General features: G+C 40.3%; 1 protein-coding gene across 1 annotated transcript in view; it reads right to left on the bottom strand.

The window, feature by feature from the left end:
* COL22A1 (collagen type XXII alpha 1 chain) overlaps nucleotides 1-18,277 on the bottom strand; it is a 234,289-nt gene extending 216,012 nt beyond the window's left edge. The window contains exon 1 of the mRNA XM_069854706.1: nucleotides 18,218-18,277. The gene's annotated coding sequence lies outside the window, so the exon portion shown is untranslated. The remainder of the gene's footprint in view (nucleotides 1-18,217) is intronic.
* Between the last annotated feature and the right edge of the window lie 3,852 nt (nucleotides 18,278-22,129).

The raw sequence follows: 22,129 nt of genomic DNA on the forward strand, positions 1-22,129 counted from the left end.
AAGACTGTAGCCAGAGAGCATGCAAGCTACAACTGTTTTCTACCAGGAAGAGTTCTCATCATTCCTACCACTCCAACAGAAAGGATAATAAACCAAAAATTGTGCTCTACAGCCTATAAACAGCTGCCACGCAACTGACAGATGCAAAAGGTCTATCACTTAATAGCTGATATGAAAGGTTACTACCTGCCACCCCTGCACAACCACTGAGACTACTTGTCTGTGCTTAAAACAAGTGGTGGGACAATGTCAGATAAATAATACTGATGTTGGTTGGAAATGTTTTGATTCATCTCAACTCTCAGTCTTCCCCACACCCTCCACTCTGCTTCCTCTCTTTCAGTTCTTCCCAAAGTCTCAGAAACTGAAGTAGTCACTCTGTTGCACGAAAGTCAAAGCACAAAGGGAAGTCCCATGAAAGAGATAAAGGAGTATAAAGAATCATATGGACGAAACATAGAACAGCATCAAGCTCAGATCTTCCAAACATTCTCATGGTTTTCTTGTATCTCAAATTTTCATAATTAACCATAGGAAGAAATTTGACACCAAGCTGTCTCAAAAAAGATCTGAAACTTAGAAACTTACTTCTCTTTCTGCACCTCTTCATATGTAATATTCTGAATTTGTACCTTAAAAGAAGAGATAGCTATTGGGTAGGCAATAGCAGATATCGAAGAGTTTACTTGATAGTTGGAAGAAGGATATTTTCAAATGGATAAGGACTCAAAAATTGTCAAAGTAACCATTACTTCCTAAATTAGTGACAACCTCGCAGAATTAATTGTTATGTTAGGAACAGGGTATTGATCTTTAGGTATAGGTCTTTTGTGACGGTGTATCTGTATCCATGTGCTTTGTCCAGGCAGATGGCCAAAAGCCATCAGGAAAGCACCATTTCCTTTAAAATAGAGAAAACTGAAAATGAAAGAGACAGGAGCAGATGGCAGGACATACAGCACTTACCATGAAAGTAAGAGCACATGCTAAATTGGAAAGTTTGGCGTGAGAGAAAGGACATAGGAAAACTGCAGAAAGAGAAAAGAGATACCTACTTAGGCAACAGTGCTAGAACATATAACAAATCACATCTGTGCCATTCTGGACTTCAAAGAGGAATTCAGGATACTGTCTCGCACAAGGCTATTTTCTAAGACATTGCAGAGCTTTGGCTGGGATTAATCTCATTTAACCTTATATTATCAGTGTCTAAATAACATTGCATGTGGTGTTATACTTGAGATCCTCAGGACGTGTTCCCTTTCAGTTCATAGATGAAAAAGAAGAAAAAAAATCCATAGCGAGATTGATTTTATCTCTTCCTATGGAGGATGAGTAAAATAAATGAACTACACACAAGAAGTGCTTATTTTCCCCAGATGCAACAAAAGATGCCTTGAAAAAAACCTAAGATTTAGATATTGATATTTCAACAGATGTCAAGGTGACATAAGAAAGTCAGCCAAAAGCAGCAACAACTAACAGATGAAAATCGTAATAATAGGAAACTTTAGCAAGTTCGGAGACAGAGGGTGAGAAGACTTGAGTATAAAGTCTTTACCTAACAGGGAAGAGAAACAGCACATCCAGATTTCTAAATAGATACCCCTTCCTAAATGATGAAATTGTCTTAAAAAGGCAGGTTTGAGCAGGACTAAAATGAAGCTACAAAAAGCAATGTTTTCTCAATCTTTTACACCAGATTACACAAAGAGAACTTAAAAATATCCTATGCAGGATTTATTCCAGCTTCTGGGTTAATCATAATGGATATTGCCCAGAGAAGTCATGAGTGCTCCATCCCCGGAGATCACAGAATCACTAGGTTGGAAAAGACCCACAGGATCATCGAGTCCAACCATTCCAGTCAACCACTAAACCATGCCCCTCAGCACCTCACACACACGTCTTTTAAATACCTCCAGGGATGGAGACTCAACCGCATCCCTGGGCAGCCTGTTCCAGTGCCCAATGACCCTTTCCATGATTTTTTTTTAATTTTTCTGATGTCCAGCCTGAACCTCCCCTGGTGCAGCTTGAGGCCATTCCCTCTTGTCCTGTCCCCTGTCACTTGGGAGAAGAGGCCAGCTCCCTCCTCTCTACAACCTCCTTTCAGGTAGTTGTAGAGAGCAATAAGATCTCCCCTCAGCCTTCTCTTCTCCAGGCTAAACAACCCCAGCTCTCTAAGCCGGTTTCATCCTTTCCGTCACCAGATGTATTGCCCCCACTCACTCTGTGGTGATATACTTGCGGTCCTTGCCAGCACACCATCTCTCAGGCACTGGAGCTCCACTTCCAGGCTCACTCCTGACTAGCCTGGTCTCATTCTTCTCCTTTTTCACATATAGTTTAAAGGTCTGTTTATAAGCCCTGCTAGATTTTTAGTGAGGACTTTAGTATCCCTAGGAGACAAGCATGCCCCATCCCTAGTAAGGATGCCTGGGGGTGCATGGGCCAGTCCATGATCAAAGAACCCAGAGTTTTGCTCCTCACACCAGGTTCGGAGCCAAGTATTAATCAACTGATTCTTTTTGATCTCTTGCTCTTCATTCCTTAGTGTTGGAATGGAGCTAAACGCTACTTGCGCCTCAGAGCCCTCCATCGTTTTCCCCAGAGCCTTGAAGTCCCTCTTAATTGCTCTCAGCTTCCTGCGCTGTGTCCTCATTGCCAATTTGAAATACTAGCAGAGGATAATAATCTGTGGCTGTCATGTTCAAGGCCAGGTTGAATGAGGCTTTGAACAACCTGATCTAGTGGAAGATGTCCCTGCCCATGGTAAGGGAGTTGGTATAAGATGATCTTTAAGGTCCCTTCTGACCCAAACCATTCTATGACTCTATGATTCTATGGTTCTATGTTATGGGAAGTAAGACTACAAGGTATTCATCGAATCATAGATTACCTGAAATCTGAGTTTTCAGTCTGAGTCTTCTGTGTCCATAAACTGCAATTGTCTGTAGTCCGTCCTGATGTTCAGCTGTCCTAAGTGCCAATGGGTAATGCTTTGCTCTCACTGACTCCGCAGGCTCCAGGACCTGGAGACCTAAAGGGAGTCCTCACCAATAATATAAAGCTTACAAAAAGACTCTGAGTTCCTTGGCCTTTTCTACATCACTTTTTTTGTCACTAGATTTCCTGCCCCGTGAGCAGCAAGCAGGTAGTTTTCTTTGCTTTCTTTTTGATGCTAAGGGATACGCCAGTGTGCTAACACACCTCAATGAAGGGCACAGATGCATATGAATTTACCTCGTATACAGATAAGCAAATATTTGAAGCACAGTTGTTCTCTGAAGAGTAACTTTTTTAGTCTATCTATCTGTTGCAAATTAAACAACAAAAAAAAGATTATGGGATAGTGCTTGTTTTGCTGTGTTAGCAAGACCCACAGCCTATCCTCTGCCAGACAAAAATAAAGCATTTTAACTCTTGTTTTCTGTGGGTACATATAAGACCTAATATAATATATGAAAGCTTTTCATATTCATGTTGTTGTATTCAGGGAATAACTTTCATTTACAGATTGTTACCGATGAAAGGGACAATTACATTGTCTGACCTCCTGCCTAATATAATCCAAAATTATTCTTACTAATACTAGTATCTCATCTGTACCTTGTACAAAAGTTGGACTGCTTTTCTTGCACTAAAGAGCCATCAGTCTTGATTTATGAGGTAGAATATTCCCTCATAAGAACTTGAAAGCTGTTTCAGTGCTCAGTTACCATGTACTTGATCCCTGGAATGTACACTTTTATCTTCTATCTGCTGTGTCCTTACATCTCATCATGTTTTAATCTGAAATTTCCCTGGCTTCCAAGGCCCAGAATGACTTCCTAGGCTAGTGGTTAATAATTAAAGAATTTGAATTTTTTCATTACTAAGGTAAACATGAAACCCTACAATGCTTTTAGCTATTCCTTTGCCTATAAAGAACACAAGCAAACAAATAAGAAATGAAATAAAACACTAGCTCAGCTATGATAATAACGCTTTTCTTGTGCAATAAAGAGAAAAAGAAAATAATTCTCAAGATCAACAGAGCATGTTGCATTTTTCTACTCCTTTTAGAAACTCTAAACACTGCTGCTGCTTACCATTAGCAGCTTAAATGCTTGAGGAAAGAATCCAAACACAAGGTGATGCTTAATCCTTAGAGTAAGAAAAAACTGTGTTTTTGTGTACAGCTAAAGAGTAAATATCTCAAGAAGTTTTCCACAAAACTGCTGGTAGCCATAGCAACTGCATTAACTGTGTTTTTACTAGAAAACTTCCTAAAGCTGCTTAAGAAAGTACATTTTTCAGCCATTATTTTTGTATCAAACTTCCAGGCCTTTTGATGCAATCCTTCTCTCCATTCAGCTTCCTTCCTTCCACCTCCACTTGGCATGCATGGCATGTGAGTTGCTGGGGTGACTCCCAAATTCAGGGAAGGAATTTTCTTTCCAAAATTCAGCACGCTTAAGTCTAAACTGCTGAACTGTGGCTTTCATTTCCAGTGAAACCCCATGCCAGCACATACACTTACATCTCTCAGGCAAATCGGACATCCAAGGAGAATTAAACTTGAAACAATAACTGATGTAAGTCCCAAAACACTACAAAAGGAATGGGAATTAAGAAGCTTAAACTGTTAGATCTGGAGAAATATTTGTTGCATCAGAATTCTAGTCTGGCTACATTTACTGACTAGTAATTGCTGTAAAGCAACAAAGCTTCAACACTACTCAGGATATGAAAACTTTGGAGAGCCACCATTCTTAGTTCATCTTACATAAATTACACCTTTCCTGGCATGTTCTTCTCTATATGACTGGGATGATACAGTACCAAAGCCATACTTGACATTTATCTATTGAAAGAGACTTCTCCCACCTCCGCGAAAGAACTATGTAAGACCAGATGAGAGTGCGGCCAGTTCTCTGTATTCTTCAAATCAACCACTTGAGCAGAAGACTACTGTAGGCTTGACTCTTCTCTCTGGTGCTCCCTGAGAGACTAGGACACTAGTACTTCACTAGTACTTGGTCTCCCTTTTGAGAAGACTGGATTTGTAGGTGTGTATATATATATATATATATATATATATATACTTGTAGGTGTATGAAACAGAGAAAAGATTGAAAGCATAATGCAGATCCTCGGTTTTGACGCAGATCTTTCACTTCTGAAGTCTGTGGAAAAAAGTTTATCAGAGAAAATTGCAGAGTACAACTGCTCTCACTCCCACCCAAATGTTCTCTCAGTGGCAATGGATCATTTCTTGCTTTTCCACACCACTATGTTAGTCTGACATTGATTCATAGAATCATAGAATCATTAAGATTGGAAAAGGTGTCTAAGATCACCCAGTCCAACCATCAACACACCACCATGCCTACTAAACTATGTCCTGAAGCACCACATCTCACATTTTTTGAACCCCTCCAGGGATGGTGACTCCATTACTTCCCTGTGCAGTCTGTTCCAATGCTTCACCACTCTTTCAGTAAAGAATTTTTTTTTCCTAATATCCAAGCTAAACCTCCCTGGTGCAACTTGAGGACATTTCATCTTGTTCATCTAACTTGCCCATGACTTCAATAATTATGAAGAATTCACCTTTAAAAAAGCTAATCAAACAAAAACCCAACAGAGCACTTTATAGAATTCTGTTAGATTATCTCTAAAAGCTGTGCTTTGAGATGCTTTTCATAAAAGCCAGTGCTTTACTTTCATAAAACATTACATTATATCCACACAATTTCCACTGGGTAACCGTGAGATAAGTGTTTTCCCTGGCTTTGCGTACTTTGCAGGTGAAGTCCCCGTAAGGCTGAAAACACCAAAAGACAAAAATGAATGTTAAAAGCTAGAACACAGGCTTCAGAATTCAGACATTTGTTGTCCACCTTAAGCTTGCACAAAGATAGCTGCAATTCAGTACAACAGAAATGCTAATTCTTCAGCCACATGTTGTCCTGATGTTATCACTAATGTTATTGAACATTTCTACATATCAAAGCATCGTGATACCTGGAAAGTATTCACAAGTTGTCATCTTGTTCCTAATAACATCCTAGAGGCAAAAAGGTCTCTTCCCCACATACCAATGTACAAGAATGTCAACTTTATGACTCCTGCCTATGAATTACACTTGAAGGACTCAGTTTCACTGGCAGCAATTCAAGAACAGGACAGTCAGGACATTGCAATGAATTCCAAGGAGCATGAGTTATTGGAAAGATCATGCAAGTGCACGTTAAGTATTCAAGCTCAACACATTTCAGTTTCATGAGATTCCAAACAGCGGGAATCAATTATTTTTTCAATAGCAGCAAATCTCTGGTATCTCAGAGCCTGGCTCCACCTTGATGTGCAGGTGCAACTCTATGTACTAGCACAAAAAAAAAGCAAGCCCAAAATTGAAACCAATAATAAGAAGACCCCAAGCCCCAGTAGAATCACACAAGTACAAAGTATGAATAAAGCCACACAGGCCCTGATGTTGAGGCTGACCCACCTTCCTTCAGAGGACAAGCTCTTAAAATAAATATTTTACCAAAGTATTTAAATCCATTCAACATTTACTTTAAGATGACTCTTCTACTTAATGAAAGACTTCTCTTCAACCACAAGTTATAAATAGGAGCATTGCCTTTGCATAGTGTGAATATCACAGAAAACAGAACTTTTCCAGGGGAAATGAAAAGATTTCATCCAGGACTGGATTATCTTCTCCCTTTTCTCATCTTAGGAAAGGAATGAGAGGAGGGATAAGTATTTTTCCCACCACGTGGCTCTCAGCCACACAAGACTTACCTTATTTCTGAGTTTTCTCCTACAGCAGAGGAATGACTTTCTTGCAGGCTACAGCCTTGCAAGTAAACAGGCAGGGATGGGCAGGATGTGGGCAGAACTTGGGATCTACACCACCCCTCCCAAGGACCAAAGTAGCCTCACAGCCACCACAAATGAAGAAGAGAAGGATGGTAACAAAGGGCTATCCTTGCTGCAGTGCCTTCCACGATTATTGCTGGGTAATGCCTGCCCTCACCTCCCTCCTGTCCCAAGACAGCACGTGGGCACTGCTTAACATCCTTTTCACGTGCTGACAGGTACACCAGTCTCCCTGCTGGTCCCAGTGTTGGCACTTGTGTACTTGTGAATGCACCAGTATTTGCTGGTACCCATTTAATTCAGATTACTGCCTGTCAATCAAAATCAGTTGCTTCTAGTCTGTGATTTAAAGCATTTCCTGATACAATTGCCTAGAAAGGATATTGCCAGAAATGTTCTAGCTCATCTGTTTTTGCTGTAGAGAGCTGTCTGAGAGCATTGTTTTTTGTAATTCGTCATATAGAAATTTTAAAAAAATAGTGAATTCTAAACATAGATTTTGATAATTATTGAAAGCATTTTAGAAGTATTTAAAAATGATGCATTTTCAGTGCTTCAGGTGTTCTTACTGAACTCAGTAGAAGCCAACTCAGACAAATTTTTTTAAGTAATATTCCCTGAATTATGTGATTTAGAAATGACTACAGCCTTTGCTAGCTCTGCTGATCTAGTAACAATCCCGCTGGCATCTCAGCATACCTCTTAGCATATTAAAGCACTCCATAATTTTTATTGGAATGACAGAATCTGCCCCTAAATAATGACACCACGCTAGAAGCTTCAATAAGTTTTGAGTCATTTTCCACTTAAGTCTATATAACACCAAAAGTGCTGTTGAAACCTTAAATCACAGATAACTATTTCTAGTGACAGAGCCCTTCTTAGACATCATGGATTTATTCCATTAAGCATTAAACTTATGAGGAGGATTGTATTAATTTTCCTATCTCTGTTCAATTTTTCCTATTCTGATCAAACATTGTTTAAACTGTATCCCAACAAATCAATTTTTACTGTCTAAGAAAGCATCCATGTGAACAAGATCAGAGGACTTTCCCTGCACTAAGGTGACATAATGAAGAACCTCGATAAAGAAAAGTCTGTGCATTAAATGTAGAGTTGGAAATAAAGTAATCCCTGAGTAATCCCTGAGTTCCCATCCATCTAGAAAGACTACTTATTTTCATCACCAACTTTTCTTATCAAAAGTTTGACACTGGGGATCCCATGAATTATGGGGTAGAAGCAGGGACTGATAGAGGTACACACCATGTCTATTATACATGGTCACCAAAGAAAGCAGCATTTTCATTAAGATGCATTCTTAACTTTCACTTTAGTAGTATCATTGATGGAAAATGTCATTGATTATTCTTCAAATGTCAGGCTATTTTTTTTCTATTTTAAAAAATATAGATACTCTATTCCTCCTTTATCCTAGAAAATAGTAGTACAAACTTTTTAAACTTTGCCCCTGGTATTTAATACTTGACAAATTCCGTTTTTAAATCTGAGCTTCTAATTTCCATTTTTTCACTTATTTGTGGCACATAGGAGAGTGATTTTATTCCCCAGGGAATTAAATTCATACAATCTTTTGTGATTGATTCACTTAGACTTCTCCAGGAAGGTCACAGGCTTGTGTTTTGTGACAAACCATAAGCTAAAAAGAACCATCTCCACTAAAACACAAGATTGGACTGTTCCTAAGACCAAAGAACAGTGCTGCTTCAATGTGCATTAGGTAGTTTTTAAAAGGATAAAGCAAGTCCAATAATCACCCTGTGACTAGGAAAATGAGACTGCTCTTGGCAGCAGGCAACACATTCAAAACAGCAGTGATGCTTGAAGCATGAACTGGTGATAACTGACTCTCTTTAAAATCCAGTAAAACAAAAGGGAGTTGTGAGAGCTAGTGTAAAACCTACCTGACCCTTCTGGTCACTCATCTACTGGTCAGAAGTCTGGATGCTGCTCTTGGCACAGTCACAGCTCCCAAGCACTTTAGGAAGCTACTGTAACAGAGGATTCCAGGAAGAAATGGGAGTTAGTTGATAAATAAACATAGGCAGAGTGGGGTATAAATAGGGATGGGTCATACAAATACATCCTCCAACTCGTCTTTTAGCCTGCTTATGTCTCCTGAAGCACAACTGTGTATCCTACCCAGATCTTGTTTTGATGGTTCCTCTTAAAGGGATTTTGACAGGGGAACAGTTAAAAGGCAGGCTCTGCCCTAAAGAGTTACTGGCACTTTTCCCACGCTAGCTCCTCCAAGTCTCTCTGTCCCGAGTGAGCCTTTTAAGGTACTAAATTAAAATGCTCTCTTATCCGATCTTCAGGATGCCACCATGTTTCAAGTCTTCCATTAGGATACACCTCCCTGGAAGTCTCTGTTATGAACAGAATTAGAAACAGGTCCTGAAAGCATGAGAAATGCATTATAATTAGGTGCTTCACCCATCACTTGATCTTTAAAATGTCAGTTTTTCAAACATAGCCTTGGACACTGAAGGATTTGTTTTGCCTAGAGTTATTACGCCAGACAAAATTAAGCTCAATCCAGCAGTCTGAGTATTGCACCACTAGGAAAGCCCTCCTGTCCCACATTATCTCTGCTGGTACAGGAGCAAAGTGGGCTCTGTTTATCAGACATGATCTTTCAGTTCACAATCTAACAAACGGGATTTCACAAATCCCATGAGGACACAGCAATAAAAGATCAATGAGGTTATTAGCCTCCTCACACTTCCAATTCTTCCACTTCCAGGGTATTTAAGGGGAAGAACTCTCCTATCAGCTTCACTGCCACTCAATATATCATTGTGTCACAGAAAAGAGAAGGCATTAGTATTTATCATCTAATCAAGCAAACAAGTGAGCTAAACGAGAAGAGGTGGTAATGATGCAGAAAAGCTCTAAACACAATGATCTGTATCTCTCACCTAGGCATGGTTTAAGAGTATTCACAATACTATCATTTAATTGAGAGACTTCATAGATAAAGGGCAGTTTTTGCAGACAGCACGTGACAGACAATGCAAAAATCCATGTTCTGTGGAGCTGACAAATCCTCATTAATAAACATTATCTGATTTATAAAAGGAATAAGAGAAATTGTCATTTACATGTCTATTTCACAGAAAATTGTTACCATGGTCCAGCAATTATTTTGCTGGCTAGTGTCGGTGCAAGAGAAACTCGGTTTTAATGTCAGTTTTGTCTTAAATTGGCTACAGGAGACAACTAAATCAACCCAAAGGCTAGTATGCACCAAACCCAGTGTAATTTCTCCTCCTGCATGGGACCTGGCAGAGAGAATAAAGAACTTTCTTAAGATAATTTGCAGTCCATCGGTGTAATACTTCATGTATCATCTACACATGATGATGCACTTAGCTACGTGACATCACTGTCATACTGCACATCTCTTGATAGACCCTAAATCTGATACCTGCAATAAAATTGTCACATCACCTTGCTACATCTATTCCAGACTCTCTTGCTCACCTAAACTGCTCTGACAGTTTTAATCAATAGAGGTCTTTTTTGCAGTACTAGTTTATTGAGAGATATCTCACTGCATGTTCATCAACAGTCACGGGCCCCTCCAGCCTGCCTTTGGGATTGCAGTCCTGCTAGTTATCTCTGCTGAGCAATGCACTGAGGCCTTATTGAAATTACAGGGATTAATCTGCCCAAATACAGAGATTTACAGTGCAGTATTTTATATCTGAGTAAACCACCTACCAGCCCTTCATAACCCATAGAGAGGAATGGACACTTCTAGGGAGTGATACATTTCAAACAGGTCAGATGAATCATCCTGGAAAACCTCTTATTTTTATTCCCAAGCTCTAAAGTTGGTGAAGGGTGTCTGGCTGAGCTGGAGAATCTGCAATAGATAACTAAAATCAGGTGAGGCAACACATCAGGACATCTTGGGATGAGAGTCCATCTCCAGACACACTGGGCCTCTTCTTGAGGTAGACAGACCCAAGAGAGGTTAAAGACCCAATAAATGAGTGGCACAGGCCACCCTGAGGCTATGCCCATCCATGCCACCTGTCATGGTACCTATTTAAGGGAATTTAGATATTAATGTCATGGATCTTTAACTCAATAACAAGGACGACAAAGGAAAGAGGCAACATTGGTTAACACGTAATTGTTCTTGCTTATTTATGGTGGGAGCTTTGTGGCTTGAGTTTTATCTCATGAATTCTGCAGCCCTGCAAAGCTGATGGCCCTCAGGAATTCCTCCAGCTAGGGGTACAGATCTCCAAAAAACTTAGTGCACTTGTGAGCTCCCTCTGTGGGTTACTTGACTGGCTGGGATCTGTCTTATGGGTTACCTTCAAAAATACTCTCTAGGAGAGATACCGGGAACAAAAACATAGACATGGAAATTAAGGGAACCTGAAGTAAGAGTAAATATTTAAAATATTTTTGAGATTTTTATCATAAAAGTGGAATCTAACATAAGGGTGTTTTCTGCTTTATCTGTTTTGCTGTGTGCTGTTACCGGTGTTAGTTCATAAACCCCTGAAGTTTATGAACTACATGGTTCATACGGTGATCCCTCTTTATGTTAGTGTACAGCTCGACTCGATGGTGTCCTGGAAAGCAGCATTTTTCCAGCTTCCATATATTGCTGCATCTAAAATTAGCAACTTAATATTATAGCCCACTCATAATTACAGCAGCCCTTCTGAGGTTGTGTCCTGTAGTGTGAGAAGAGACGCTAAGGGAAGTGAAAAGGATGCTAAGGGAAGGTAATATGACAATAGAGATATCTACAGAAAAAAAAAGGCAGAACAATGAATTAAAAAGGAATAGAAGAAACTACTTGGAAATACTTGAATAACTTGAATGAAAAAAAGAACAGAAAACACACTCAGTAATAAACCCAAGGGACAGCAAAGGAAGAAGCTAAAATAAACCCACTGGTAAACTGTTTTAATTTCAGGAATCAATCATAAAAGTACTTACCCATAGAATTATGAAAAGCCTCCAGAAAACATAAAAAACACTCTTAGAAATACTCTAGAGGTGTTACCATAATGAAACAGCAAAGCAGGACAGGAGAAACTGCTTTGAAACAACTCAAGCACAAAGTGCCTTATGAAATGTCAGACTTGAACAAAGGTTGTCAACCTGTTGGTTAGGAACATGCAATTCACTCCTGTCCCAGCCTTTCAGAGTGGGTGAACAGTTTTATTACTTATGCTAAAGCGTTGTTTGGTACAAAAGGAATATTTTTTTTCCTCTTCCTGCTACAGGATCATGAAGTCACTGATCACAGAACTAGATCATCAGGTCCCATGTTCAGACAGAGCTGTGATGCAGCAGATGGTATGAATGAGACAGGTTTGAGTTTCGCAAATGTTCACAAAGGACCAGTTGAATTTCAGGTTCTACAGAAGGGCTTTGCCTTGCTGCCTCTTAGCAGGTACTGAATTAATTTCCCAGTGGGGAGTTGAAACCACTGTGCCTGACCATCCTATGTAGATCTAGTCAATGGGGTTTCTTGAGGATCGTCTGGTATATTTTGCAACTTACTTACAACGTACTACAATGGGCTGAAAACCATGCATTCCTTTGCATGCCTACCCTATCCTTTCATGAGAGTATTTCACTTACTATGGAGAGAAACCATGTGCTAGTACTGAAACTCATAAAGGGTTGCAGTGATGCCCAGTAAGAAGAGGTGTTTTGAAATGGGTACCATTTGTTCCATTTCTAAGAACTGCAGTAGTAATCAAGACAGACCATGCAGATTAATTGTAGCCTGATGAAATTGGAATTACTGAAGTTCTGCCATACAAGTGGTAATTAGTTTTATACCAAATGTGGAGCCAACAAAAATTCCCCTGGTATTCCCAGCTCTAAACTTTCCAGCTCAAAGAAAATCTTTGCAATTGGTATGCAGAATAATTTTTCTTATGACAATCAATATAAACCTGGTTTCTCTGGAAAGAAATACACGGATGCTGTCAATAAGCACATAATTCAGCACAGTTAAGCAAACAGCACTTGGGTAATAAGCAGTCAAACCACAACCAAGAGCTGGACAAGCTTAGTCTAAAAGTCTGAGTCCAAAAATATTTTAAGCTGTCAATGGTTTAAACTTCGCCTCGAATGTGATGTTAAATATGGCAGTTTGGGCATCTCTTATTGAAATCATCTCAGAATCAATATTCAGGACATAGCAATAATGAAATCAAGTTGCTTAAACTGAACCCAAGGGATTCTTCTATTTTGCAAAGAATCAAAGATTAATTTCTAAGGAACCGAATCAATGCAAAGCAAATAGATTCTGATAAGCTGGGGAGGGATATCTTACATCTACTGCATTGTAGATAAGCTCTGTGATAGCAGTACTCCCCAAGCAAAGGAAATCTTAGACAACTGCATAATCAGGACTGACAGCACTTGCAAAATATGACCCATAATTCAATTTCATTTATTCCTAATGAATTGTCAAGACCAGCACAGCTTAGAGAAGCTTTGTGACATGTAACCAGATCAGCTCCAGCTTTTGCACTTTTTGGCCAGCTCTCTAGCCCCATACACCCTGCTGTGGGGTTTGTGACTTTTCAATGGGCTCTCAGAATGAGTTGCTTTGCTAGTTCTGAAGCACAAGGGTTTGCAAGTGTCAGTTCTCACAGGCATCTGCCTTCTCTTATCTCTAAGTTCCCTCCATCGAGTAGAAATGGCATGTTTTAAAAGTATATTCACATTGTTCCACAAGGTAAAGCCTTTCAAAGTTAAAATACACCAGAAATCTCAGGTGATTGTTTTCTACTGTACACTAAGATACCAGATATTTGACATGAAACACTCAATACAATAAAGAATGGCAACCCAGCCTACTTTAAGTCTCCCAAGCAAAGAAACTCTTTTTTTAAGATTGTTTCTAGCAGCACAAGGAAACAAACGTTATCTCATTATTTGCATCACCTGTGACGTGAAATTAATTTTCCACTAACCAGTGGGAAGTAACATATCTGTGGTATATCGATAATGTTTATTACAGAAGTGGGTTGTTTCTTTTTTCTTCACTCCACATCAGATCTCTAATCTGTACCACAAGTCCCTGCTAGGTGATATACCCACCATCCACCCACTAATTCTGAGTTTTCTCAAGGCAATCATGAAATGTGCATACATTTTCCTTGCTATGTGGAGTATCAGCTGTTTAATTTTCATAGGTCTTTTAGTGATGCTGAAAAATAAATATTGCCAGTCCCCTTCCACCCCCATAATCAGACTAGGAACAAATAAGCAGCTTTTCCCTCAACTAGAGCTGTCAGTCCGGTTTTCCAGATCATATATATCCACATGATAAAGTATTTCAATGTCGTCAGTGGAGCAGAACATTAGGAGTAGAGTGGGTAGAATAAATCAGTGCAAGCTCCCCCACCATGTCCCGAGCCAAGATCTACTGATGGGGATGTCAGCCTGGGGTTTGTAATTGCTGGTCACACTCCCCATGGAAGCCAGCACCAGCAAGTGCAAAGGAGATCATATAGGGGAAAGTTAAAGTCCTAAGTTGGAAAACAAAGATTATAGAGTTCTCAGTGTTGCATTACAAACAGTGAAGAGAAATTCATGTCATCTTTATTCACATCTCTCAATAACTGGAGTGCAGACACACTGCAAGTGTCATGGAATTGTGCTGAAAGCTCAGTAAGGTAGCTGCATGCATTTGTCTTGGATTTAAAAAAAGGGCCCTGGCAGCCTCATTCTACAGTTTCCTTACTCTTCGCGGTTTCAGAGTCATGCCAGGGTAAATCTGGATTCCCAGGGCCTAATTCACCCACATAAAACAGCTGTGACCAGATTTTTTCACCAGTAACATGCTCCAGGACAGAAAGGGAGAAACGTGTTACAGGACAAGTCATTCCACCCTTCCCAAAAATTGGATCCATCTCCTTGCAGCTCAACAGAAATGTTGCTGATCATAAGAGAATATATTACTCAATAAGAAATCAGAATACTTTGCAATAATAAAAACCTTCTTTTTTCTTTTTTTAATATCTCAAGTTCACAATCGATGTGAGATCCCTTCCTAATATTATCTCTTATTCACAGGTGGAAGGATTGACTGTGCACAGATTCAGTGACTTACTAGAGACTGTGTAGGATATCTGCCAGAGCAACATCTTCTGTTCATGGCCCCTGACTATGGTCCAGTGGGCTTTTTAGCTGTAATTTTGAGGCAAAAATCTGCATCTGCAATCTACTGACCCTTGATGTCATTTGCAAAGCAGGATCATTAGGACTATCATCTCCACTCCCATTATAAAACACCCCCAAAACCTAGAAGTGTTTTTTTAAACAGAAAACTGCAAAATAAATGTTATGATTTATTACGTCATGACATCTCATACTTGCTTGCCAAAGGGTGTGTAAGTCTGAGTGTGGCTTGAGCAGACCAGTTCAAGGCTTAAGATGTGTAGTCCTCCTAAGAGCACAAAACAGGAGATCTTTGCAGAAGCTTCTCTTCCTGCAAAATACATTTCTCCATTTGGCTCTGATAATCAACCTTGGATACAGTCACCTTGGCCACGCTTTGCTCGTGTCAGCTTCAGAAGCCTGATGAGACTTCCCTTGAAAGGCATGACAAAACCTTCAGCAGAAACTAGAATAAGCCATTAGGGAAACACCAAGTAAAATCAAGTATACAATTCAGGAAATTAACAGACTAAGCCTCTGTCCAAATGCACTAGATAGTATCTAATATGTTCATTTTGCTGATCTTTTCCTGTCTACCTACATTTGCTACAATACTTTCAGAATACGTTCCAAATTCCTCAGTTAGAGTTAAGTGATATCTGTAGATGCTGTGTCACCCTTTACTCATTCCTACAATTTGATCCCCGAAGCTCCAAAATAACCTTCATAACAGTTAATAGTGCCCCCACAAAGGGACCAGTATCCAACATTACCATCTTTAGACTCAACTGGCCAAAGAAAGACCTGCAGGAAGGGCTATTCTCTAAAAAGCTAGTTGTAAGCAATTTGTTGTCAGCAATTTCACCGCCACATCTTCCTCACTAGGGAAAACAGAGTTGGAAAGGCTGGAAGGGGATATTTCAGTATCATGAGATACGTATACAATTAAAGTTTGTCTAAGAAAGATTCAGGAATTTGGCATTGCCTGAATAGCTCAAAACAGCTCGGTATCACTCCTGGTATATCCAGGAATGGTGGTACAGATAAGATGCTGATATAATGCAGGGGTTTTTCTTAAAGGTTTTGCTCCTTATTATGAGAAGAGGGAAGAGTTTAAGAACAGTTTGTAAAAGGCAGGCATTGCAATCACCCAGCAGTGATTAATCAAAACAGATTTTAGAAGAGACTGTCTCAGTATGAGAAACTGAAATGTCCTTTGAAACAAAGATAATTACTGAGCAAACCTCAGAAATGTATTTTAGCAAGAGAGTTCTCACTGGCTGGAAAGAAAAGCATTCTTTTATTCCTATCATTTCAGTATTATAATCTCCAGAATCAAAAGCTAGTTCCAGCATGTAGCAAAGATGTTTGTCCTAAAACTGTATGAAACATCAGCAGGAGTAAGAAAAGACTTATATGTACGCATAGGTGCTGCAGAGACACTCACCCACACATTGTCTGGGTCTCAGAACTCAGAAAAAGCTTCCCACAGACCAGAGTAACAAACTAATTCTTCCATCTAATTCTTCTTATCTTATGTCCCCACTGGGGACCTTGTTCTTCCATCATACTAACATGAGTTATACTCATGAATCATACTGATACTTTCCCCATAGTATGTCTTCCTTCAGATGTCCTGTTACAATCCAAAGTCTCTTCTCATTCATGGCATTGGTCTCATTCAAATCAGAGCAAATACTATTTGCCATTCATCGGTATGAAGACTGCCCATTGCTAAGTTCAGAATGGGATTCTCAACTTTTCTGAGCCTGTTTCACTGCAAAGAATCCCAGCACAGCACATTGCCTCCTATTAGAAGCCACAGCAACACAATACACTCACTGAAGATGCAGAGTGAATCTATAATATGCAGGACTTTCTTTTGTAATAGTATTCCATAAACACTTCACTGATGTAAATTCTAATACATCTCTTCATGTACTTGATAAGTCTCACTTCAGAGGACCTTCCCAACTATGGTCAAAGAGCATAGTCTTTCTATATTCAGAATAGCAGCATTACACATGATAGCTGATAGAAGAATTGAAACTTCAGTAAAAGCTACTAAATATTTAAAACAAAAAAAAAATAGAGCTTTTGAAGTGGAATAAAACTTGTAATTGCCAGCCTAACCTATCTGAGAAACTACTCTTACTATTTTATCCATTAGTATTTATAATTCAATATTTATACACACTCCCACAAACCAGACATCTAAATAGGCATTTGTCAAAGAAAAATACAAGTTCTAGACATGCATCTGGAGTAATCCTAGGTGGAAATTAAGCACACAGTTACATAGAGGGGTTTTGCAGGTGCATCTTCCTGAGAATGATTCCATTAGTGTCCAGACTGCACAGATGGGCTGTGTTATTTTAAGGTCTTAATCAAAATACGTGCAAACAGGCAGAGCACAACATGCATACCAATGCCTATGAAGTGTCAGCTGTGAAGCAGCCACTACACTTTTTTAAAGAATACTAGCTATATAAAAATACAGAAGGAAAGGATCTGCTGAATTAGGCAGCTTAGAGGAAGACTTAGAGGTTACAGCTAGAAAGTGATGCATAGTACATTTGTAATAAATACAAAGTGAAAAAAACACTATCCTGTTAACGTGGCATGGTACTCCTGCATACTGATCGAAACTGACATGTCACAAAGATAGAATAAAAGAAGGTGTTAAGTTATCAGAATACAAAGGTATGTATGATTAGGAAAGCCAACCCTATAAGTAGTAATAATAATGTAATCTTGACACCTATAAGCCTTCTGTCAGCTCTGAATTTTTTCAGTGGCCTTCCTCAACCAAGGCACTGATCATTCCTCAGTCCCTCTGTTATCATCTGCAGTGAAGGCACTCTGCATCCGCTTATCACAACCCAAGGGCTGAACCAGAACTAGGTTCAGCAGTTTGTGGTCTGAAAACTTTGTTGACTTAAAAGAAGTAAAGGAATAAACCTTAGCAGAGTTCCTTATGGACTCTTATTCAAAAAAAAAAAAAGACAGATCCTGTTTCTGCATACTAAAAAAAAAAATTAAAAATATTCTGAAATTGAGGTGCAGGGGAAAAATGAAAAGAAACAGAAAAAGCAAGGGTTGTGCTCAGAGTCACAGTGTCCCAGGTGCCAGGCTTGTAAATGCAATAATGTCCTCTTACCTGCACAAACACAGCACCAACCAAAGTGATACTTGGTGCCCGTTCCTGAGCTGCACTCAGCAGGCAGCGGAGTTTGCTTTGCAGAGCTGTCAGCCCAGGCGGGGACTTGCTGTGTTGATGGGCGTGTAGGGGCAGGAGCACACAGACTGACAGACGGACATGGACACACGCACACAGACACAGAAAAAGAAAAAGAAAGAAAAGGAAAAGGAAAAAGAAAAGAAAAAGAGAAAAAGAAAGAAAAAAAAGAAAAAAGAAAAGAAAAAGAAAAAAAGAAAAAGAAAGAAAAAAAGAAAAAGAAAAATAAAAGAAAAAGAAAAAAAGAAGGAGGCTGGGAGGGCCAGAGGGCAGGGTCGGGGCCGAGCAGGGCGCAGAGCGCGCAGGGCAGGAGGCGGCGGGACCCGCGGCGGGTGCGCGATCCGAGAGGGTCCGGGCGGCGGTTTGAGGAGCGAGGGGAGGGAAGGGGCTGGGCGGGGAGAGAAGGGGCTGGGGGAGCGGGGGGAGAGCGGGACGGGGCGGGGGATTCACGGGCAGAGCTGAGAGAGCGGGGGCCGAGGGACGTGGGGGGGTGAGCGATGTCGGGAAGGAGAGAGCTAGTTGGAGGAAGGAGGTTAGGGGTGCCGACCCAAGGGGCGTCCCCCACGGACACCTGAACTCCCTGACCTCCAAGAAGAAGGGCAGAGAAATGTCCCCCCTCACCCCCAGAAGGGTCAGAGAATTGGAGGGGGATGCATCCCTAGGTAGTGTAGGGATGAAATGCACTTTTCTGGTTTAGCAAACAGGTGGTCTCCGCTTTTACCCCCCTCCCCGACCTCAGTGTCTAAATAAAAAGCCCTCGGCCAGGATATTTTTGCTTGAGTTTCAGCTCTGGCTTGTATGCCTGAGCCATCGTCCTTCACTCCTCTTCCAGACACATCCCTCCATCTCCTCCTCTGCTGCGCATCAGGGCTGCAAAATACAGCTTCTCCCCGTTAATGCGCATTTTGATAGCGGTCCCCTGCTGTTTCTTCAGGGATGGATGCCCATCAGAGCAGGCTGTAAGGCTCACAAGTTAGCCCAGTCCGTCCCAAACTGCTGGTCCCAAATGGAAGCCAGGGGTACAAAGGTTGTCACTGGTGCCCTGTATTTCTATGTACTTGATTACTGTGGCTGTAAATGGAAATGCATCTAGAGCAGATCTTGGAGCCATGATCTAGACTAGGTTATGGAGATGTTCCTGTGCCTGCTAAAACTTCCCGGTATGGGATTGAGACCTCAGGAGTTGAGGCTGCTCAACTCCATGAATGTCAAAACAACAGCGGTGGCAGATTATAGTTTTATTTTATCTGGTCTGTTTGCTACATAGAATCATAGAATGGTTTGAGTTGGAAGGGATCTCAAAGATTATGCAGTGCCAGTACACCTCCCATGGGCAGGGACACCTTCCACTGGATCAGGTTGCTAAGACCCTCATCCAACCTGGACTTGGAACACCTCCAGGAACGGGGCTTCCGTGATCTCTATGGGCAACCTGTGCCAGTGCCTCACCACCCTCACAGTAAAAAAAATCTTCCTAATATTTAATCAAAATTTATCGTCTTTCAGCTTAAACATGCTACCCCTCATCCTCTCCCTGATTTCCATTATGTTACAACTCACCCTCAAGCTGAAGGAGCACTGCGGATACCTTTTCACAAAATTTTCCGCTTTCCAAAGACAATTCATTGACCAAATTCAGTTAATTCCCAGCATGCCATATTTCAAAATCTATTGGGGAACAAGTGTTCACTTTATATATATATGTATATACACACACACATGCACACAGACACGTGTGTGTATGATTTCAATTTTTAAAATATCTACACAAATTTCCAATGGTTTTGGTAAAAACCATATATATACACTATATTGAACATAATGATTTTTGAAATACAATTGTAAATATATAACCTAAATAAGTCTTTACAATAAATTATTTTAGCATTCTTATAGCAATTACTGGCAGATGGGAGACCAAACTGAACTGGATGCTATTTTTTCTTGTGACTTATCTCACCACATGCCTGCCTATGTGTGGCAAGTACTCACTGTAAACTAATGTAGAGGAGGAAGGACCTGCACCCTCTTGTGTTCAAGATCTCTGGGGCTTTGCCTCCTGTTTCTGTGGGAGGGAAGCAGAGTTACACAGGGTAGCTGATGCAGTGCTCATAAAGTGCCCCGAAGCACCCTGGAGCACCCAGAGTGCTCAGGAGATCAGTGGGCCACTGTGTACCCCTAAGGAGTTTTTCCCTGTGTAATACCTCAAGCAAAATAATGCTCTGTGTTACAGCCAGCTATTCACACAGCTAAAAATCTTTTGAGAAATGCAGAGATTAAGTGGGTTCAATTCAGTTTATCTCAGGTGCCAAAGCCTGTGGTGCACGCAGTTGAAACAGAGAGAATCTCTGGCCTAAAAGGTGGCTAGGGTGGCAGCTCTCAAGGGCTTTCTCTAAACCCGCTCCTCCAGTGACAGATATCATTTTCACTCACCCCAGTCTCCTCTCTGCTACTGCCAATGTGAAAAGGTATAATAATGTTATCTTATTAAGACCGATTCACAGCCATCCTGTGCATTTGTAAGAGACCTGTTCCATCTATCACTTCTTCCCTTCCTTGGCCAGAACTTATTCTTTATCTTCTGTGTGGATATAGATAGACTTGGCTAATGAAGAAGGATCATCACCTTTACTTTTCCCTTTCAGGTTTCCTACAGGGATCATTACCTCAGTAGAAGTAAGAGCCTGATTCAGCAAAGCACTTAGGTACATATTTACTGAACTGGGACTTGAAGTCAGTATTCAGAGTGTGGCTGTTTAAAATTTCTTTGAAGGATTGCATTTTAGGTACAGGTTATTTGAAAATCTGTTCTGAGATTTTTTTGTTTCAGAAAGAAAACATCTGTAAGTCAGTGCAGAAATGTGAAACATTTCTTGAGGACCCACTTCTGCTTAAATTCTGCCCAGCTTATGGAATGTTTGCATGGTGTATTTGCAGCTCAACCATCAGAGTCAGCCCTTCATTAGTTTAAAAAGATAGATATAGCGTCTAATTCTGCATATGCATCTATAATCCTTGAAAGGAAACATCTGTCCCAGGCTGTTCCCATTACAGCATTCACAAACTGCTTCAAAAAAAACAGGAGGACAGGGGGTTGCTTAACTCTAGACCAAGACAGCAAACTATAATTTTTCCCATAACTGAGTGCTTCAGTGTCTCTGCTGACTTTCTGCATAACTGTTCCTTCAGACTACTCTATTTTCAACCCAACATTACATTAAATATTATCTTTATTTCATATCAAAATATTAAATCTATGGGATGCTAGTGATTTGCTCCCTAAAGCTTCAACTTCCCGAGAACCTGGTGATACTATCAGAGTAGGGATCCAACATGTTATTGTGATCAGCTGGAACAGATTAAAGCAAATGGTGTATCAAAGATGAACATTGCATATAGTGAAGAAAACCTAATATCTTCACTCTGTCTTTAACAGTGACCTAGTACGTATTTATATTTTGTAGCAGTTAGTATTTCAGTTACTGCAAATAATCGTCATCTGTCAACATCCTTCAAACAGGCTCAGTTGTTAAAGCTGTCACTTCTCTTTACATAGTACCAATGTGATTAACTGAAAGGAAATCATTCTTCTGCAGATATTTGTCTCCAGTGATCGGGGGAGAAACATAAACTGTTTTAAAAACGTGTAGATGGTAATTCAAGATGCTTTCCAATCAGGATTCCTACTGGGAACATCACTGAAGCAGCAGCTCAGAGGACTATGACAACTGTAACTCAATTTCCCCACATTTTGCAGTTCTTTCCCTTCTGAGTGTGAGCCTTTAATTTCCATTCTCACCCTGTGATCAGGAATATGAGATGTCTATACCAAGT

This window comes from Phaenicophaeus curvirostris, chromosome 3 (genome assembly GCF_032191515.1).
Source record: "Phaenicophaeus curvirostris isolate KB17595 chromosome 3, BPBGC_Pcur_1.0, whole genome shotgun sequence".
NCBI lineage: Eukaryota > Metazoa > Chordata > Aves > Cuculiformes > Cuculidae > Phaenicophaeus > Phaenicophaeus curvirostris.